We start from the raw sequence: 20,814 nt of genomic DNA, 5'->3' as shown, positions 1-20,814 counted from the left end.
GCATTTTACGCGTCTTTAACTCGTTGAAAGTAAGTCTCGCGCGGAAATAAATATCGGGAGTGTCGAGAATAGCCGGGGCGTATCGTGAAGACGTCATTTGTAAGTAATCTTCTCATTTCTGCTCATGGTATATGTATGATCAGATTTCCCAGCCCTGAATTCGGGACACTTCATAAATGTGTGAAGCGGGGGGAGGGGGGAGGGGGGTAAAAAGATCTGAAAATTATTTGACAATCATTGAAAATGATGACAAATCGATGTCCCGAATAGCACTCGAAAAAATTTGGGACAAAATTGGGATGTCTGGTCATCTTATTATACTAGAAAAAGATATAAAGAACGGTGTAATTAGAACTTAAATTGAGTAACTAGAATTTCAATCGGTTGGATTCTAGTTATTTCTGCGTAATAGCTCGTTTATTTTTATATTTAGTTTGTGCATGCCTATATCATTATATACTACTTAAAATAATTGAGGGATCACTTCTTGAAATGTACACGTATATTATGTAACTGATTCTTAAGATATCTAATATTCTCTGTTATGTATCCTTAATCTTAATGTTTAGCGAGCACATTTATATAAATATGATAGTCTAAGGTCTATTCTTTTTAGCTGAACTGTCTGAACTAATGCACATTGGTGCAATAAATTAGAGTGAGACAAAGATCTCTAATTACTTACTGTTGCATCTTGTTCAAGCTTTAAAATAAATCAACGCAATAATTTGTTGAGCTTGATCTCCTAACTATTTCGAGTAGTACAATGCGCATCGCAGAATTGCGCCGCATCGCGAGGAATTCGCGACATGTTGCTCGCGTTGATTTAGACCTCGCGATCGTCGCGGCCGTGTTTTCTAGATTTGTTACACGTGCACTCGCGTTTCACGGACGGATGTGAATTTCGTTGAATTCAATTCGTCAAACCAACACGAAGCTAAATTTCGACATGTTATCCATCGCGAAGTAATTCAATTTAGCAATTGCATGTGTCTGGCAATTACGTTGTTCGCGTTAATTACACGATTGTCGCGATTTTAGTTTCCAATGCGAGAAACGGCACTTCAAGTATGAATGATGCGTTCGCAAATAGACAGCCGAGAATGTAAACTGAAAGTTTTTCGTTCGTTCACGTGGGCCGATTTTTTCGGACGAAGAAATAGAGATGCCGGACAATTGGCGTAATGCGTTTCGCTCGCGGACGCCTTTGCAGATCTTTTTACAATCGCCGCGAGTCCAATTCCTCACGCTCGCGTTCTCGCGTCGTTCATATTTCCTCGAGATGTTTTTCGTTAAATGAATCTCTCTCGTTAAAATGAAATTCGGAGAATCGTCATGCGAGTTGTCTCCGTAAAAATATTGTGGGAGGATCTTCGCAAAAATATTGCGAAGCCGCGGTGCGTGAAAATTTCACGCCACCAGCTAGCCACCACTGCGTCCGCTACAGTGTTGATTCGATTTCGCAATCGGATTTTCGAATCGCAACCTTTTACACATATTTCACGAGTGTATTCTTGAGAGGACGAACTTTAGAATGCGTATATAGACTGATTCTGTTAACTTGAACACACAGAATTCAGGTTGAATTCTGCGGCTCGTCCATATTTCACCGGACATTTGGTTAATCCGACCTCTTTTTCCCGCGCACGTGTGTTAACAATGCACCGCGATCGCATTGTAAAAACGCCGCGGTCCCTTCCGCTCGCGTCGCCCGCGCGCGACCGCAAGATGTATTACTCAAGAATCGATATTTTCGAAGTCAGTAACTTTGGCGCGGACGCGATATAATCCGCCGATATTACACGTGACCACACGCCCGTTCAAAAATTGAACGACCCGCTTCGACGGGGATCGCACCTCATAAATTATCAGCGGGGGTCCAGCGCGGTATCCCCAGTTCGGGCGCATGACTCCGGAGGACCGGAGTCGTCTGGAATTTTGAGTTATGAGAGCATGGTGACTCTGCAACTCGGCCGGTGATCGACCCCTCTCGCCACTCCCTAAGCCCTGACGTTTATATTTGATGTCCTCTGAGAAGACGCTGCTCTCGCGGCTCGGATACTTTCAAGGCGACCATTACGGCCGCTCATTACGAGGGGGAAGGGAGGAATTCGTTTCGCGTTTAATATGATTTGTGCAAGTGTTCGCGGCGCCGTGGCGTTTAAGATTGCGACTTGTTTGAGCGGCGACGCGTCGCCCTCGAAATTGATGAAGTTGTGGGGGATTTCGAGAGGAGATTTAATGCCGCTTTCGTGGAAATTAATGGCGTCGCTATGTAATAAATTGATTATGTACGTTGTTCGGGTTGACACTTGATAAGCCTCTCGGTATTAATTCCGTGTAAACTTAGGCGTGTGGCGGAGCTCACAGAGGGAGAGGGATATAAGTTTCGATATTTTTGGAGCACAGTCGAAACGTGGACGCGAGCGCCTAGAATAACGCTGAACGTATCTGTAAAAATGCACTCGGGGAAAAAGCGATGGTGACTACACAGGTGACAACGAGTTGTTTTGTATACGTAGAATTGTAATGTATATGCAGGGTGTGTATGTCCCAGCTCGATTTCACAATCTCTCGCGAGAATGTGGAGCGAATTGAGGTGAACACAAAAATCCTGTAACGTTTTGCGGTATTATAACTATCGAGATATTAATTAAAGAAGATTTGTAAATGATGAGAGGATTTGTAAAAGATGATTTGTAAACGCTCAATACGGTGGATGAGTTGCAGTGACAACATCTGTCAACAACTTGTGTACTTGTAGGTCAAACTGAACAAAAAGGTCCTCTACCATTTTACAAATGACCACGTAGAGATCAATATATTTTGCACACATTACAATATTCTACCTATAAAATTCGTATAGTTGTCACCTGTACAATCGTCATCGACATGTTCTTTTTTGAGTGCGTATATATTTAGCATTCTGGTTTTACGACATTAAGAACGAAGTTACAGCTAAGAGATAAAGGGCACCGGTGGCAGGGGGGCAAAAAGAGGAAACAAGATGTAGTTTTACGGTTCCCGCGAGACGCGTGCGCGCGCACATTGTGCAGCACACACACACACACACACACACACACGTGTGCATTTGAAAGTATAGCTACTTCATCAATTTTTCATGCAGCTTTCTCGTAAGAATTTATTCAAGATACAGATACGGTCTTTCTTCTTCTCTTTCCCACTCCAGATAGGACAAATACTGCACGTCATCAGACTCATTGATTATTCCTTCCTTCGTGTCTCTAGAGTCAAACGCCGCGAGAAACAGTCACCTCTCACGACAGATTTGTCCGATTGATCGATCAGATCCCAATTGTTGCTCCCAACTTCAGATAAGATTAATAAATCGGCATCTCGGAGCCCGAGGAGCGGCGCTAAGCCGGCGAGAGGCCATCGCGATATCCCGCGTGATCAATTTCTTTTCTCGGGTTGCCCGTCCCCGCCGGGCCATCGTCATCCGACGACTAATTGTTTCTTTCGTCGAGTACACGGACGGGCCACTCGATCACGCGCGATGATCTATAGCGGAGTAAATCTTGTTTAGCGAGATACAGGTGGTCATCCTGTACAACGGGAATAGAGCTTGATGGATGGCCGGTACGATCTTGCGGCGCCTCGTGGTTTAGACGCCAAACATACTGATACGTTAACACGGCGGGGCGTTCAGTGTGGTTTAACAAAGCTTTGACCGACTCGCCGGCCGCGTTCGTTTTATGGAGATGCATCGGCCATCGTAGTCCGCGGAGATTCCGGTGCGTTCGACGTTCGCTCCCGAGGTGGATGCGCGATTTGCCTGTTGCCCATCGCGACATCCGCGTCTAGGAATCATTGAAGTGGGGTCTACAATGAGAACTTAAGCTTTAAGCCTGAAACCTTAAGAAATTGACCAATCATTGACCAGTTATTTTCCTTATATTTGACTGTGACTGGTCAATTTTTTACAGCTTCAGGCTTAAAGCTTAAGTTTTATGGCTTAAGTTCTCATTGTAGATCCCGCTTTAAACACAAGAAAATACAAAGTGATTATTAGTATCTTCATAATTGTGATTATGAAGGTACTAATTATCACTTTGTATTTTTATAGAAATATATGAGGTGTACTCTTTTTAAAATTTTAAAAGGCTGTTGTATGATTATAATAACTAATAAATCATTCTTATAATTTACCGACTATTAGTTTTAAATTATTGCAATACTTTTAAATGTTTAATATAATGTTAAAGTTTTATACTTGAAGAGGAAATATAATATATATTGTTTTATTTAAGACATTTACAATTTTTAACAGTCTGTATTTTAAAAACAGCAGATCTCTTATACTTCTATAAATTACGATTATGATTTTCTCTGTCTCTTGTCTTTTACTTTTTCTACTACTTTTATCTTCGGGCTTTTTCAACTTTTTCAACTTTTCTTTTATCTCCGGGCTTCCCACTTAGAATCGTAACACCAATTATTCGGGAAATCAGAATAGATCTCAATTATTAGGTGTACAACTTTGCTTCCGCCGTTTTCCTATAGATGGCTTTAGCGGTAAGTGGTGGTCGAAATAAATAGATCATAGACGTCATACAATAAACTTGGGCATCTGTCATAACCCCATAGAAACATTAGTCGATTTGTGTCTGCATCATAAAGTTATTCTCGATTGAAAATGTCAGTTTACGAGCCAAATTCTCGTCATTTGCGGGAGATTTTAATTTTCTGCTTCAATATGAAGAAATCTGCGGCTGAGGCTCATCGAATGCTCTCAAATACTTATGGTGAGGCCGCTATTAGTGAAAGAACGTGTCGTGAGTGGTTTCAACGCTTCAAGAACGGTGATTTTGACGTCGAAGACCGGCATAGCGGTGGAAGAGAGAAGGTTTTCGAAGATGCAGGATTGGAGGCATTACTTGATCAAGACTCGTGTCAAAATCAAGAAGAATTGGCACGATCATTGGGAGTGACTCAACAAGCCATTTCAAAACGCCTCAAAGCCATGGGAATGATTCAGAAGCAAGGAAATTGGATGCCGTACGAATTGAAGCCGAGAGATGTTGAACGGCGTTTGTTTGCTTGTGAACAGCTGCTTGAAAGGCAAAGATGGAAGGGATTTCTGCATCGCATTGTGACTGGGGATGAAAAATGGGTTCATTACGATAACCCCAAGCGCAGAAAATCATGGGGAGTTCCCGGCCATGCTTCCACGTCAACGGCCAAACCGAATATTCACGGCTCCAAGGTCATGCTCTGTATTTGGTGGGACCAGCTCGGCGTAGTGTATTATGAGCTGTTAAAACCGACTGAAACAATCACAGGCGATCGGTATCGAACGCAATTGATGCGTTTGAGTCGAGCATTGAAAGACAAACGGTCGCAATACAACGAGACATGATAAAGTGATTTTGCAGCATGACAATGCTCGATCCCATGTTGCGAAAGTGGTCAAGACATACTTGGAAACGTTGAAATGGGAAGTCCTATCCCACCCGTCGTATTCTCCAGACGTTGCTCCCTCTGACTATCACTTGTTTCGATCAATGGCACACGGCCTGGCTGACCAGCACTTCCGGTCTTATGAAGAAGTAAAAAATTAGATCGATTCGTGGATCGCCTCAAAAGGTGACCAGTTTTTTCGACGTGGGATTCGTACGCTGCCCGAAAGATGGGAGAAAGTAGTGGCCAGCGATGGACAATACTTTGAAACATAAATGTATAACTAGTTTTTTACAATAAAGCCTCGAATTTTGGAAAAAAAACGGCGGAAGCAAAGTTGTACACCTAATAGATCCCAGAAAATTTTCTATAATTGAAATAAAAAAGGAATTCCCAATCGGTATCGCAATACGATACACCTATTTGGAACAAGTTTAGATAATCTGGAATCTCTGTATTATCTGAAATCTGTGCTATATTTGGGAATGTTTGAGAAATTTCCATAGTTAGATATGTAATACTTCAAACATGTAATTCTAAACCTAACATTTTCCTAGTATCCTTTCTGATTTTCACTTGATATTAGAACAAAACATCTTTTATTCTGTTTAATATAACAGCTGGTATAAAAATAGGATTCTCCATTTTATTCTGTAAAAATGCAGAGAGAGTTATATTTCCGACCAAAAAACGCGTGTTGCCGTGGTATTTTTGTTTTGATTTTGAATGGAGAATCCACGTTTGGAACAACAACAGGATTTTCAATTGTTAGTGAGATAACGAATTTTGGGACAAATTTGGCGATTCTAATCGGAATTTGTATCTAGAAAAATTGTAGGAAGCTTCTATGCGGGAATACTATAAAATAGTGAGTTGAATTAATGACATGAGTCCACACGCATTTGTACATGGAAAAAAGATCTGTTATGGATAACTAAACATAATTTGCTATATTAGCCACTTTTTCTTTGCTGCAGAAGCCAATTTCTTTGCTATGATAACAAGAAAATCTGCTCCTGCAACAAAAAAAGTAGCTAAAGCAATAAATTATGTTTGCAACAAATGTTTGTATTATGTAGCAGATTTGCTACGTTAACCACTTTTCTGCTATAGGAGCAAATTTTCTTGTTATCATAGCAAGAAAATAGGTTTCTTCAGCAAAGAAAAAGTAGTTAATACAGCGAATTATATTTAACTGTCTATATGTAGCAAATTAGTTTGCTGCTGCAGCAAATTAATTTTTTTCCGTGTAAGTGTCCATGTCGTCGGTATGTTAGTCATAAATATTCCCACGAATATTTCATTAATATTTCCTGGCTTGATTTATAGTGTCTGATTAATTATGTTGACACTGTAGAGCTATTAAGCCTCGAGTCAACAATTTCTTTTTCCATCGCCACGCGGCGTCTTATGAGACGCAAAACGTGCAGCATTCTCTCTTTCCACGGGACATCGAATGCATATGGTCTTTTTTTGGATCACTATAACTGTCTTCTTCTTCGTTTTCGTCGACCGCATTCTTTCCTACGTCGCTTTTATCTTTAGCCACGGATCAGTGCGGACATTCGAAAAATTTGGGCTTTAATAAATAAAACGCGCGCAGAATCGTCCACACACGTGAGACGGTAAATATTATAAAAAGACAACGAACACTAATGCGTAATTTCATAGGTATAGTTATAATAATTTAATGCATAACTTTGTAATAATATTGATGATAATATTAATAATCGTTTCGCCCTGTAAATTTAACGTGTCCCGCGAGACTTTTCGTACGCGCTCGCAGAGGTGTGTTTTGCATTGTCAGTAAAGAGATGTAGATCATTGGATAATGATGGGATGTTCCATCCCATTCCATTCGTTTGTAATCCCATCCTCCCTGGCACAACAGTCATCATGTCGTCGTGGTACGGATCACTTAAGGATCATTAGCTTTATGGCGCTTCCGTATGGCCAGCCGTTCGCGTGCAAGTGAATACCGCTTGAATGCGCTATAAATCCGCGCGACGACGCATCTGTCGGTGCTATAAAAAAAAAAAAGAAAAAGAAGACACAGAGGGGGGAGAAAGAAAGAGAGAGAAATCGTTCCCAGAGACTTTCACGATTTTTCAAAGTATTTCAAGAAATTCCACTAATTATGGTGGCGAAGAGTCGAACGTATGCAACACTTATCTATGCAAATATGCAGTACAATCGCAAGCAACAAAATTGCTGCCGAATCCACGTGTACGTCTGGGCCTGGGCCTGTCTGAAGTAACCACGGTAACGCGAGTGACATAATTACGAGGGGATCGTTTGGTGACGTAAGAACAACGTGCAGCAAACGGCGCGCGAAGGCGTGATTCATCAAAGTGAGCAAAGCCAAGGTGGTCGAGACGTTCCCGATCAAATGAATAAATTGCGCGAGGAAAGCAGACTACTCATTAAAACACGAAGGGAGAGCCGTAGGCGGCGGCGGGGGCGACGGTGGCGGGGTCACCGAATCCAAGCACTAACGAGATCGATTTAGTCAAGTGAAAAAGCTGCTAGCCCGTTACCGGGCAATTTCCGTCGCGACGGAGCGATGATTAATTTTCCCAGCGAGACCCACGAAGAAGCCCGGCACTGTCGCGCGGCCCGCAGGTTTCCGCGAAGTGGAATTAATCCAGATGCCACGCGATACCCTTGGCCGCACATTACGTCCGCAGAGCGGGCGGGTACTCGTCGTGTAACGGCACACCGCGGACGTATATCGCGGATATTGTGTTACTGTATTTCATTACCGGCGGACCGGACGTGCGGTTGCGGCGTATATCCTGCGCGCTCTCTCGCGGCGCACGTTGGAGTGCGCGCCCTCCTTCGGCGACGGCGACAGCGGCCGCAGCTTCGCCGCGACTTCCGGCCGTTCTATTCAGGAATATCGCCTTACGCACTTCCTCGTGGACTCGCCGGCCGTGCACGCCATCGTAACCAAGGGTTTGCTCGCACCCGCACGCCCTGCAAGTCGCACTCTGCTTAACGCGACCACCCTGACACTATAATCCCGGCAACAGCCGTGTGAGTACGTATGGGAGGCGGTTTCAGTATACGACGGTAACGCTGACACACGCGCGCAGGTATGATTTGTCGAATGGACCAAATGCCGACGATGAAACCGGTTGGAAATTCGCGCGAGAGACTCTCGAAGGTAAATTTGATCATTGTTCTCCCGCTTCCCGGGAAAAAAAAGCCCAGACAAAAGCCAGGCATGGATTTTGTCAAGATTTGATCAGATATAATCAGATATAACGTTATATATGATTCAGATCTGTCCACATATAATAATATATAATCATATATACAATTATATATAATTATATGATTATATATGATTATATATGGACAGATCTGAATCATTTATAACGTTATATCTGATTATATTTGATCAGATCTTGACAAAATCCATATCTGGTTTTTATATGAACTTTTTTTCCCGGGTTATTTTTGGTAAATTTGGGCTTTTGACTATTACATTAATACTTTGCTACACAATGGGACGCGTGAGGTGGAAATGTCCCCACGGAGAAAACGCTAAAGCTATCACTTGCCTAAATATGGTTGCCTCAACAAAATATTGCATTTAGTTATTAATGAGAGAATAGAACTTTCATATATGTTCACTTCAATCCGTTCCCACAAAAATTGCGGAGAAAAGTCTGGAAGACTCTATATAAAACCTCCATACAGGATGAGCGTTTCAAGAGTTTACTCGGATTTGCCGGCTGCAGGTATCAATCTTTTTCGCTGCCGTTGGCGCGAGGTATCAAAGTAAAAATCATAGACAAATAATATGAAAATTGATCGCCGATAATTGCGCGCATAACGCGTAGTCACTCGTCTGTGTTATGACAAGCCGCATTCTTCGTCGCTGCAATCGTCGGCGCACGGCTAAACAGCCGTAACGCTTTCGTTAAACGACGACTTTTCGGGCGGAAATCGCGTTTGGTAATTGTTGAGCGTAATTGTTGAGCGTGAGTGGCGTGAGTGCGCGCCATTTCAGCCGAACTATTAGCATTCACGCATGGCGGCCTCTGTATTGGCAGAGGCCTAATGGCCGAACGTAAACCCATGACTTGTTAATAATCGTTGCTGCGAAACATGCGTTACCAATGCGTTTGACTTCGCGTTACAGAGCGTACGCGAGGTCACCGGTCACCCAATAGCGACCGAGCACAAAGATTCGAGTTCCCCTTTATTTCGTTTCACTTTATCTCCGGGATCTAATTACCGTTTAATCTGATATCGCGGTGACCGCGCGGCACGTTCAGATGGCACGCTTATGTGACTAATGAAGAGTGCCACGGTGTACGAAACACGTCGTTTCGATTATCAGAGCATTTTGCCGCGTCTGACTAAATTTCTGGCACGACAACGTGGCAGAGGAAGAGGGAGAGTGAGAGAGTGTGTGTGAGAGAGAAAGAGAGAGGGAGGGAGGGAGGAAGAAACTAATTATATCACGATAACGAGGATAATTTGGGACCAACTGTGACGGTCTCGCACTTGTGCGCTTATAAAGAGAATAGGATTATAAATAGAAATGGAGGAGGTACAGGCCAAGAGAGAGAGAGAGAGAGAGAGAGAGAGAGAGAGAGAGGAGAGGTATAGAGCATGCTTTATCTGCTGGTTCCCATTATCGTGCTGGCGATTTGCATGTGCTGGCGCTTTTTACGGAACTTAACTGTCATCCGCCATTACATAATTAACTTAAGGATCTCTGTCTCTACGTGATATTATCTAAGGAACGACGGGCGCATCGCAAGTCGACGTAAGACAGTAGTTATTCACTGTCACGCGTCGTGCGCTATTTTTCACCGTCTTATCTAGCTCTATCGTGAAATGCGAAAATTAACGTCGGACAAAGGAAAGGGAAAGAGATGGGAGACTGGCTCGTTACATCTATGGCGATTATGGGGGATTCTATGAGAACGATCAGACGGCGTGAGAGAAAGAAATAGAGAGTGCAGTAAATTTTCTCGACTATATAGTTGCATCAGTTTGGTCCGGAGGCGCGCCCGCAAGCGCCATTATATCTCGTGTTCCGCGACGTGACGCGTTATAAATTCTTTATAGCCCGTGTAGTATGGTGAGAAAGGCGATGGGGAAAAGGAGAGAAAGGAAGGATGCAATTGACGAGTAAATTTGCGGCTCATTTGGCTTCCCATTGATCCGCACGCAACAGCCACGCGCATGTTTCCACACTCTTCTGGTCAATTATACAGCCAATTATTTCGGAGGAGCAGCTGGCTTAATTACGGGACGCTGATTTTAGGCCAACCACGCGGGGCAAACTTATATGAGATTAATTGAATTTAATTTGCCTCCTGGGGGAGGCGATCGATCGTGCGAGAAGTTAGAATTTATTGTGTGACTGCGTTATATTAACATGCGGATGATTGAATTTTAATCCACGGGATATTTTTGGATTTCCGCGATACAACGGCTAGGAGAGAAACAGAAAGAGAGAGAGAAAGAGAGGAGGAGAGGAAGGGAGGGAGAAAGGGGGAGAGAAATAGACAGAAGGAGAGGGAGTTGATTTATAAAAGTAGAAAGGAGAAACGTGCGGAGCCGTTATCGTTCCTACGGTATCTTTGTTTAATTATATTTCCAATTATTTTGCGAGCACATCCGGCTTACATCATACTCGGCACATAACGTAGGCGCAATTTAATCATATTTCATTTTCGACCAATTGTAAGGGCAGAATCGCTTCGGGAAACCCGTCTGATTTTTACGATCCATTTTCGAAATATCCCTTTACGTCTACGCTTTTTGGATTTATCTTGGCAGTTGATTTCATAAATATTTCGTAAATTCACGAATATTTCGTCGCATTCATAATTTGAGCATTGTATACGGACATGTGATGATATATTTGTAATAACGTCTATTTTTCGATGAATTGTCACAAAGTCATCGCGTTTGATGTTTATAATGTTCGGGAATTATCACTTCGAAAAAACTACGTTATTGTTAAAATATCTTCATATTTCTCGCGGTTTTCACATTGCTGCTTTTTGCTCTTCTGTTTGCGATAACAGAATATATGATATATTATGCCATTCTACGAAATTTGGATATAAGTAAACCAACAACAAAGATATTTAATGTAATTTGTCAGATTCTAAATATTTATTTCCCCTCTCTCTCTTTCTCTCTCAACCGCCTCACACTGAAATTACATTTACACTTTATGTTTGTTTTCATTTCGGCATATTTAACTTTTCGGAGTATCACTTAATTTAATTTCAAACGCGCGGATGGGATTTTATCGCCGTAAAATATAGAAGTTTGTACTCTAATGAAAATTTCAATAGTTCCTTAATGAGTTCCGAGCTCTTGATAATTAATTCCACAAACTTATATTTTCCGTGACCGAGTTAATTTCACTCACGCAAATTAAGAATTTAATCAAATCTCGGCAGACATTCCCCATGCTGGCCGTGAGTCTGGACCACGCACAAAAATGGCAATTAAACCCGACATGCCGTTATTAAGTCCCACAAATCATTTAGGAGGGTTTGTGGCATTGTGCGAAAAAAAGTAGCGGCTAAATTGATTATATAATAACTTGTGCATCCGAGAGGTAGAGATGTATTGCTAGTTACTTCATTTTCATTCATTCGATAGTGATAAAATGAGTTGTGCCATGCATAGAATGCATGTGTTTGTAGGTTTTCAAACTGAAAACGAGAAGATCCTCCATCATTTTAACTATGTAGATTTTTAGTTATAAATTTAAGAATATTGGTGTTCCAATTAATAACTCGAAAGGAGGAGGGTCCCTAAAGCCGGTTTTTGGCACTCTCTGAAATTGAACCAAAAATATCAGAAACGTTATATTTTCGTAAGATCTATTGAAATAAAGTGATTTTAGTCTAAACGGACATATTTTGGTGCCTGTTTATACTATAATTTTAATTAATCCCATTTTTACTACCGACGCTCTTATGTTACCTACATATCATCTCCTTACAATTGTGTGTGTGTGCGAGCGCGCTCGAAACTACGAAAACACTATTTGTGCAGATATTTAGCAATATACGTTTCTTTAAAAATCATACTGCTCTCTACAAGCTTCCTCAGCGTTTCCAGTACCTTTTCATTTGAAGGTGACAAGAATAGGATTAATTAGAATTAATATAAGCAGGCACCAAAATATGTCATTTAGAATAAAATCACTTCATTTCAATAGTTCTTACAAAAATATAATGTTTCTGATATTTTTGGATCAATTTCAGAGAGTGCCAAAAACCGGCTATAGAGACCCTCCTCCTTTTACGTGATAATTTGCAAAGTGGTGGAGAAATTTTGTGTTCAGTTTAATCAATACATGTACACGAGGCATGGAGCATTTTGCATCGGATCCTGCATGTACACACAATATTATAAATACGAAAAGACTATTATTTCTTATTTATCTAATGAGTCTTTTATCTAATAAAGATATACAGATACTAAAAAGAGGTATATAAGAGATATTTAAATACAAATTTCGAGTATTGCAGTAAATTGTGAACTTTCACCGTTGTATTTTGGGAAAAAATGGTCGGTAATTCTGAAATTTGTGTATAATATCTGTACACTGAGAGAAAAATTATCTTAAAATCAACAAATATTTCCTTGGTGGGTGCCATTAACATATTTACTTAAATCTACATTCTCTTTACTTAAATCAAATATTATTTATTTAAATCAAGTAAACAATATTTGATTTAAGTAAAGAGAATGTAGATTTAAGTAAATATGTTAATGGCACCCACCAAGGAAATATTTGTTGATTTTAAGATAATTTTTCTCTCAGTGTATATTAATATCATAGTAGCTTTTAATATCATAGTAGCTTTTCATGAAAATTTCACACGCAGTTTAAAAAATAGAGATTATATAATGTATAATAGGAAGATATCAAAAATAAGAGCGCGTATCAAAAGCGTCAAATTTAATCGCAAATATCTCAACTATTACATAGTCAATCTTTTTCTAATTGCACGAACAGTTGGATAATACTTCACTGTGTATACAAGTTTCATCAAATCCTCACGAGACACGTTTTACGATTCAACTATCTCATGTCCGCGCGCGTTGCACTGAGAGGAGCTTACTTCATTGTTTTGCTACGATCGATCATTTATTCAGCCATATACATTATTTACCAGTGTAAAACGTCTTTTTTTTAAACTGTTCATTTAGACCGAGTATCGGCCAAGCATTGGATATTCGATATCACGCGATCATTATTAATTATAATAATTATTAACAACCTTTTGCCGCAAATCCGCGATAAATATTCCGATAATTATTATAATACAGATATACACACACACACACACATATATATTATACATACACACACAGTCGATAATACCAGAGCAAACTCGTACCACGATCCTTTTTTGTCGTCGTCGAGCGGAGAAAGAAGAATTTGTGTCTCGGAGGCCGGCAAGGGTGGCACCATTTCTATTCATCGCAGAAAATAAAGCCGGTCTCGATCGCGAGTTCCGATAACCATGAATATTTTATCTGCATAATATTTCTAGCACCCATCGGCGCGTCCCGCCGCGCGTGTATTCTCGCACACAAACACACACACACACACACAGGAGCGGCGATCCTCTCCTCTACGACGAGCACGGCGCGACGACGGCGTTTAGCTATAGCGCGTCAGACCTCATATCGTGTTTGCGGGGACGCGTTGCGTGTCGGTGAGGGTGCAAACGTGTCGGGGGCGCGAATCGCGGGTTCCAACACGCATTCGTGGTTTGCAGTTGAGCTGGAAAAGGACGGGCGATTTCGCGGATCGCACGCGCGTAAGGGACACATCGCGCCGGGCTTTCAGGACGGATCGCGGGGGATTAACGGGCTTCATGGATTGTCACAAAACGGGCCGGACATAAAGTCATGGGTGCCGTTATGACGCGTGTAACGGGTAATGTTGCGTGCCGAAAGTAATGTTGTTTGTCGTGAAACGGTGTTGGTAGGCGCGGGCTTTTGTGCAACTATACTGCACACGTTGCATCGCGCAATTTCATGTATACTGGCGAACAATGAAATTGCTTCCTCGAGAAGCGAGATTTAGCGAGAAAAATAAGAAAGCACTTACGGATTAAATAATTTTAATAATCCTTTAAGTGAAACACGTAAACAAGATTTATTTATTTTATTTATTTACTTATTTATTTAAATAATAAATTGATTCAGGTAAATGATAAATAGGTGCATTGCAATTTTATATATGATAATTAACAATAAAATTATTCTCCCAAAAACCGAATTTTAGCGCGCGATAAAAATAATAAAATATTTAGAAATAATTTTAATCATCTCTGACGGGAGCAAAACATGCGTGAGGAAGATTTATTTCGTTGTTTATTCGTATCTTTGTTCATATTAGATATAGGCGAGATAAAAGTGGTCTTAAGTAAACTCTCGACTGTAGAGAGACGCGTGGCGCAGGCAAAGCGCGTCTCGAGAAGAAGTTAATATACAAAATGCCGCGACTACGACCACGAGGAGACTTCCGCGATCAAGAGGCCGTAATGGAAATTTAAATCTGTCCACGTGCAGGAACTTTCGCGAATCTCGGCGGATCTCGGCTTAATAAGATCTTACCGAGGTGCGAAAATTTCGCGTCTCCGCGCGCAGACCGACGTAAAATCCCGCGCTCGGGACACGCGGAATACGAGTGCGCCGCTGTGATTGCCTGTATTAGAAGGGGAGCACACGTTCAGTGCAATGGATCGCAAATTCTGTATGCATTCGTGGTTACCGGCGTGCAACGCCGGAACGATCGATCGCTCGAGATATGCACGCTCGGATGCTGCGCTTTTGCGCGGGTCGCGTCGATGAACCGGCCGCGAATTCCCCGCGCGGCCGCTACGTGCTGGCCGATAAGCGGAGTTCGCAGTGCGCAGATTTCGGCCCTTAACCCTTTAACGCTACTTGCCTCGCATCGACGAGCCGTCCGTTACGAGCGATTTGTATGATTAAGCGGCACGATGACGGATTCACCGAGCGATCTCGCCGCGTATTCTCGGCACCTTCACTAAATATAGAGACCGGGGGCCCAGCCCGTATGTTGTGCATGTACTTTTTTAGTATTTATCTTGAGAAGAGTACAAAATTGCGAAATAGTCCCTTTAGAACATGAATACTTTTCCTTGAGTTTCATTAAATTCGGAATAATTAAAAAGCAGAAAATAATTGATTTGATAACAATAAGGTAAATTTTCGAGCTTTTCGAAATTTTCTGTTAATATCCTCCATCGTGACTGAATAAAATTAAGCAATATGTGTTATTAGCTAGAATTAAACTTCTTATAAGTGTATGATGTACTGTTTCTGGCAATAAATGCAATTTTCATTCATAAAATGATTGAATATATGGGCGGACAAGATAATGTTGGTCTATAATTAAGGGCTGACAGGAGGACTGTGGAGACCTCTCGTGGAGATTCTGGAACTACTAATCTGGATGCATATTTTATATGTGGCCTCCTTTGCCCTATACTACTGGGCAATTGATCCCGGTACCAGGACTAGATGACTATATTGCTGCATGTTCGTATTAATACATAGAAGAAGGTTGCCTCTATTATGTTTCTACAGTTACTCACAATAATTAGTTGTCCGAGAAATTGTAACTTCAAAATTCTAAAATATAGGGCACTTAATCCCGGTCTCCTCTACACTGAGAAAAAAATTTACTAAATTTTAAAAAACGTTTGTTTGGATGGTACCGTGAAGATATTTGTTTAAATTAAGTAGTTATTTTCTAAAATTAAATAAAGAAGTTTTAAATATAAATTTGTTTCTTTAATTTTAGAAAATAATTACTTAATTTAAACAAATATCTTCACAGTACTATCCAAACAAACGTTTTTTGAAATTTAGTAAATTTTTTTCTCAGTGTAGATTCTACTAACCACCTCCTTTCAGCTCTGCATTTCGGAGAGTCTCCTTGTGGTGTTGCCATTTTTTTGTATCCATCATGTTGAAGTGACGTGTCAATAGTTGGGATGAAGTTTCCTACAGTTGTACTGCAAGTAATTACAACAATTAGGTGTGAAAGTTGTAACTTGAAAATTCTGAAAAAACGTGCCATCTAACCCCGGCTTTTCCTGAGATACGAGCTTTATTTAACGCGAATTATCGTTATGTCCGAAATAGACGTTTATTCAGTGAAACAAACGTTTATCTCACAGCCCGTATCATGATTATGTCTAAATTGATGTTTCGTGGATAATTGCGATCGTCGCGCACACCGTCCCGGAATAATGTGACGCGTGCTTAACACGCTTGTATCGTTTTCCTCTCATGTTTGTAACACGTAAACAGCCAGGCGTGCGTAGCTAATTATAATCGCTTATATCGATTGCGTACACGCGTGCTCCCGTTTCCGAACGGACTGCGCGATATATAACATTCACACGTTCCGAATGCCACGAGCTTGATCTGCAATCCATCCTCCAAACTGATTGATACACGTTTCTCCTCTCTCTCTGTTATATACCATCGAAATATCCTGTTTTGTAAGAAGCTAGAGTAACCATATTACTGTGCCTATTAGTATGCTTTTGTTAAATAAGCTGTTAATTTAAATAAGCTGTAACAAATTATTTCTATGGCTTATTTAAATATAGAAAAAGTATTTTTTATTAAGTTTAATATTTTAACTTAATTAAAAAAATACTTTTCTATTTATTTGTGCTAATTCTTTTTTGTGCCTTATTTAAATAGAAAGACACGCTAATAGAAACAGGCACAGTAATATCGATAATTATCTTAAATGGATTAGAGACTATGTCTCTTTTACCGTGCTACAAGATTGTGCATATCACAAGATTCATTTCGCTTTGATCGTTTTTTACATCTTACGCCAGTGTTGGGCGTTAATCAACTGAAAGGAGGAGGGTCTCTAAGGCTGGTTTTTGGCACCCTCTGAAATTGATCCAAAAATATCAGAAACGTTATATTTTTGTAAGATCTATTGAAATAAAGTAATTTTATTCTAAACGGACATATTTTGGTGCCTGCTTATATTATAATTCTAATTAATCCCATTTTTATCACCAACGCTCTTATGTTACCTACATATCATCTCTTTACATTTGTGTGTGTGTTTGCGTGTGTGTGTGTGCGCGCGCGCTCGATATTGCAAATATAATTACAAATGTAAGGAGATGATATGTAGGTTGAGCGTTGTAAAAATGGGTTGGTAGTAAAAATGGGATTAATTAGAATTATAGTATAAATATATAATTATAGTATAAATAGTAATTATAGTATAAATAGACACCAAAATATGTCCCTTTAGACTAAAATCACTTTATTTATAGATCTTACAAAAATATAACGTTTCTGATATTTTTGGTTTAATTTCAGAGTGCCAAAAACCGGCCTTAAGGACCCTCCTTTTCTTTGACCAAAATAATCGGCAAATCGATAATCAAAATGAAGGAGCACATGTAATTATAAATAATTTATTTGATTGGAGAAATTAATTATTAATCTGTTTATAATCAATCACAGCATGGTTTGATTAATAATTATTTTGATTAAAATTTCATTAAAATTCCATTTGACTAAAATAATTAGTAAATTGATAATTAATCAATCGTCATATATAGAATTGTAAACAGTTTTCCCGATTGATGAAACCAATTATTAATCAAACCTTTTTGTGAATGATTATACACGGATTAATAATTAATTTCATCAATCGACGAGAATATTCGTGATTTGATACGCGACGATTGATTAATTTTGATTATTCGATTACAGCCAAAGAAAACTTTAGTCGTTCAATATCCAATACTATCTCACGCATGAGTTTCATGCCTCGTTTCTCGTGTCGCAATCTTTCACAAGCAGTTTCGTTGAAGAATCATTCATGAGAATCTGGCGGAAAAATTTCCGCCAGATTCTCGCTGTTCTTATCGAACAATAACAACACACATGTTGGCGTTCGGGCAGAATCAAAGCATTTTCAGGATATGCAGCCGGCACGACACGTACGAAATAATCGTATTAGTTCACACACACAGCGACGGGCGCATATCACTTAACCCGTTGCTTCCCGTATTCCCCTTACGACATTAACGCGATTCGCTATATCACATTTCGGCTGCGCGATGCCTACAATGCGGGCTTCCCGTACAGATACACACATACACACACACACAGATTCTGTACACATATGCAACCATATCTTCGTATGAGCCCCGAATTCATGAGGGACGTGACGAGTACTCGCGCACTACCACCATCACCATCACCACCACCACCACCACCACCATCAGCAACGCGACTGACGCGACCGGCCTTCCACCCGCGTCGATTTCACTCCCTCACACGTGTCACACACGCTCTCGTCTTCTACACGCGACAATTCACACCGGCCGTCGTGTGGAAGACGCACACCAACAATGTCTCGAGAGTGGCTCGTCTCTAGTACTCGGTGCGTCGCACTGCGCGCGGTTAGTGCGCCCCACGCACCCACAGTGCGTGCGACTGTTTTGTCACGGCTGACACGCGTGTGTGCACGTTATTCCTCGTCGTCGTCGCGCGGTATATTCGTGGGCCTACTACACCTAAGTTTATTGTTAGAGCCGCGCGGCACGCTGTGGACGGAGCTTGAGGATTTAGTGCGTCTCGTATGCTGGTCCGGATATCACGTGCGCGCCGATCCACCTCCGCGATCGTTCTCTCCCAGCGGGAATCGAAGAAATCGCGGCGTGATACGCGTATACGTCACTCGTGTAGGTGAGAGACGTCGGAAGGATGATTTTCGGTTAGTGCTGCATCCGGGATACTTCGACGAGAGCGAGCGAGTGAGAGTGCGCTTGCGATCATGATCTATTTGACGATATAAGCAAGGTGAAGCTTTATGAAATGATTGTAGCTAGTAATGTGTACAACAAAAATAGTCGCCGGTAATTTTCTAATATTGCTGCGGACTGAAGTGTCCAAAGGGATCATCCTCTGGTAGAAAGTTAATGCAGTTTTCGACAAGTCACAGTTGTGTTGACTCTTGCAACTGCAGAATGAAACTACTTGCGGAGAGAATTTTATAGACAAACTTGATTAGTTAAAATTGTAAAACCTTATACCTCTGAGAGATTTTTTTCTTGCTTTTTATTTTTCTACACATACAAAAGAAAAAAATTCTTGTTTGGAGAATATCTTTATTGTTGAAATTTTAAAAATAAGATTAATGTTAAAATGAGATTATATGGCTGATAATATATGGTTACATATTACATTATTATTATATTTTGTCATATATAAGTAAAAATATCAATATTGTTGTATATATAATCAAGAATATTAATATTGTAATATTCTATGAGAAAATGATTGCGTTAGTTTGACTATATTCATCTTGATTAGAGACTAATTTATCTTTGTTGAACGCTATATAATCTTATTTTAACATCCATTAATTAATTAACGCCATTAATCTTATTTTAAAAATGTCAACAGTAAAGATATTCTCTAAACAAGAATACATTTGGAAAAAATCGGTCCACATATTGTATAGTGAACTGCTTCAGCCACTGAATGAAACTCTATCCTGATCTTATCCAGTTCCCACGCTGTATTTTTACAACTGATGAGAATACATTAATACTAGATAATAACTGTGGCGGATATCTGCGTGAACTGCATACATTTTTACCAGGGTCTCGTGCGAATCGATCAAAAATTACAACAAAGAACGTGTCAACGATAACATTACAATATATTACAATATATTCCCTCGCGTTCCCCTGATTTAATAAACACGGTAAGAACTTTTTCGAGAAAGTAGCCATATAATCACTCGTAGAGATTATGCTCGTTTTCTCAATTTGTTGGAAAAATGTTTTACGAATTTATAACGTGTAGAAAATCTAAGCAATTTATCACAAAATAGGAAAGGATGATGAACTATAATGGAAAAGAGAGATATTTCCGCGAAGATAATTAGATTCCGAATAAACGAAGTGACAGTCGCACGCGCGCTAGCGAGCGACCCAGTTTGAGATTTTAAAGGCACAGAAAAAGATGGAACGCGTCCCCGGATCAGAAAATAGAAGTAAATAAAACTTGTCGCCGCACACCTCCGACTTGTTTACACAGATTCCACAATCTGTCCCCGTTTTCCGTACTCCTCCGTCACAAACCTGAAAATCAAGCGAAACGCAATAGCGAGATTCCGTGGGTATCGCACCAGCGGAGAACCGCTCATTCCATCAGATGAGGATGGAGTGAAGAGTGAGAGAGTGAAAAACGAGAAATTTCGAGGACAGCGAAGTGCTTGGAACACGAAAAACCAATTGCACGGGGACTCGAGAAGGGTTGGTGGATAGTTGAAAGCGCGACAGTCCGAGGGTG

The 20,814-nt window shown here is 40.5% G+C and overlaps 1 protein-coding gene across 7 annotated transcripts in view; it reads left to right on the top strand.

Annotated features, from left to right (window-relative positions):
• Positions 1 to 20,814, top strand: part of LOC116844079 — a 189,503-nt gene that overhangs the window by 856 nt on the left and 167,833 nt on the right. For 4 of the 7 annotated variants that reach the window (XM_032815200.1, XM_032815199.1, XM_032815202.1 and 1 more), the window contains exon 1: positions 18,908 to 19,314. The exons of 1 other annotated variant lie outside the window; for it this stretch is intronic. The gene's annotated coding sequence lies outside the window, so the exon portion shown is untranslated. Of the gene's footprint in view, positions 1 to 18,907; positions 19,371 to 19,821; positions 20,225 to 20,814 lie in introns of those variants that run through there. 2 more of the 7 variants (XM_032815198.1, XM_032815201.1) reach the window with 2 other exon arrangements.

This window comes from Odontomachus brunneus, unplaced genomic scaffold, assembly GCF_010583005.1.
Source record: "Odontomachus brunneus isolate Ranch 3 - 2012 unplaced genomic scaffold, Obru_v1 Obru_scaffold_039, whole genome shotgun sequence".
Taxonomy (NCBI): Eukaryota; Metazoa; Arthropoda; class Insecta; order Hymenoptera; family Formicidae; genus Odontomachus; species Odontomachus brunneus.
This window is presented reverse-complemented; position numbering and strand designations above follow the sequence as displayed.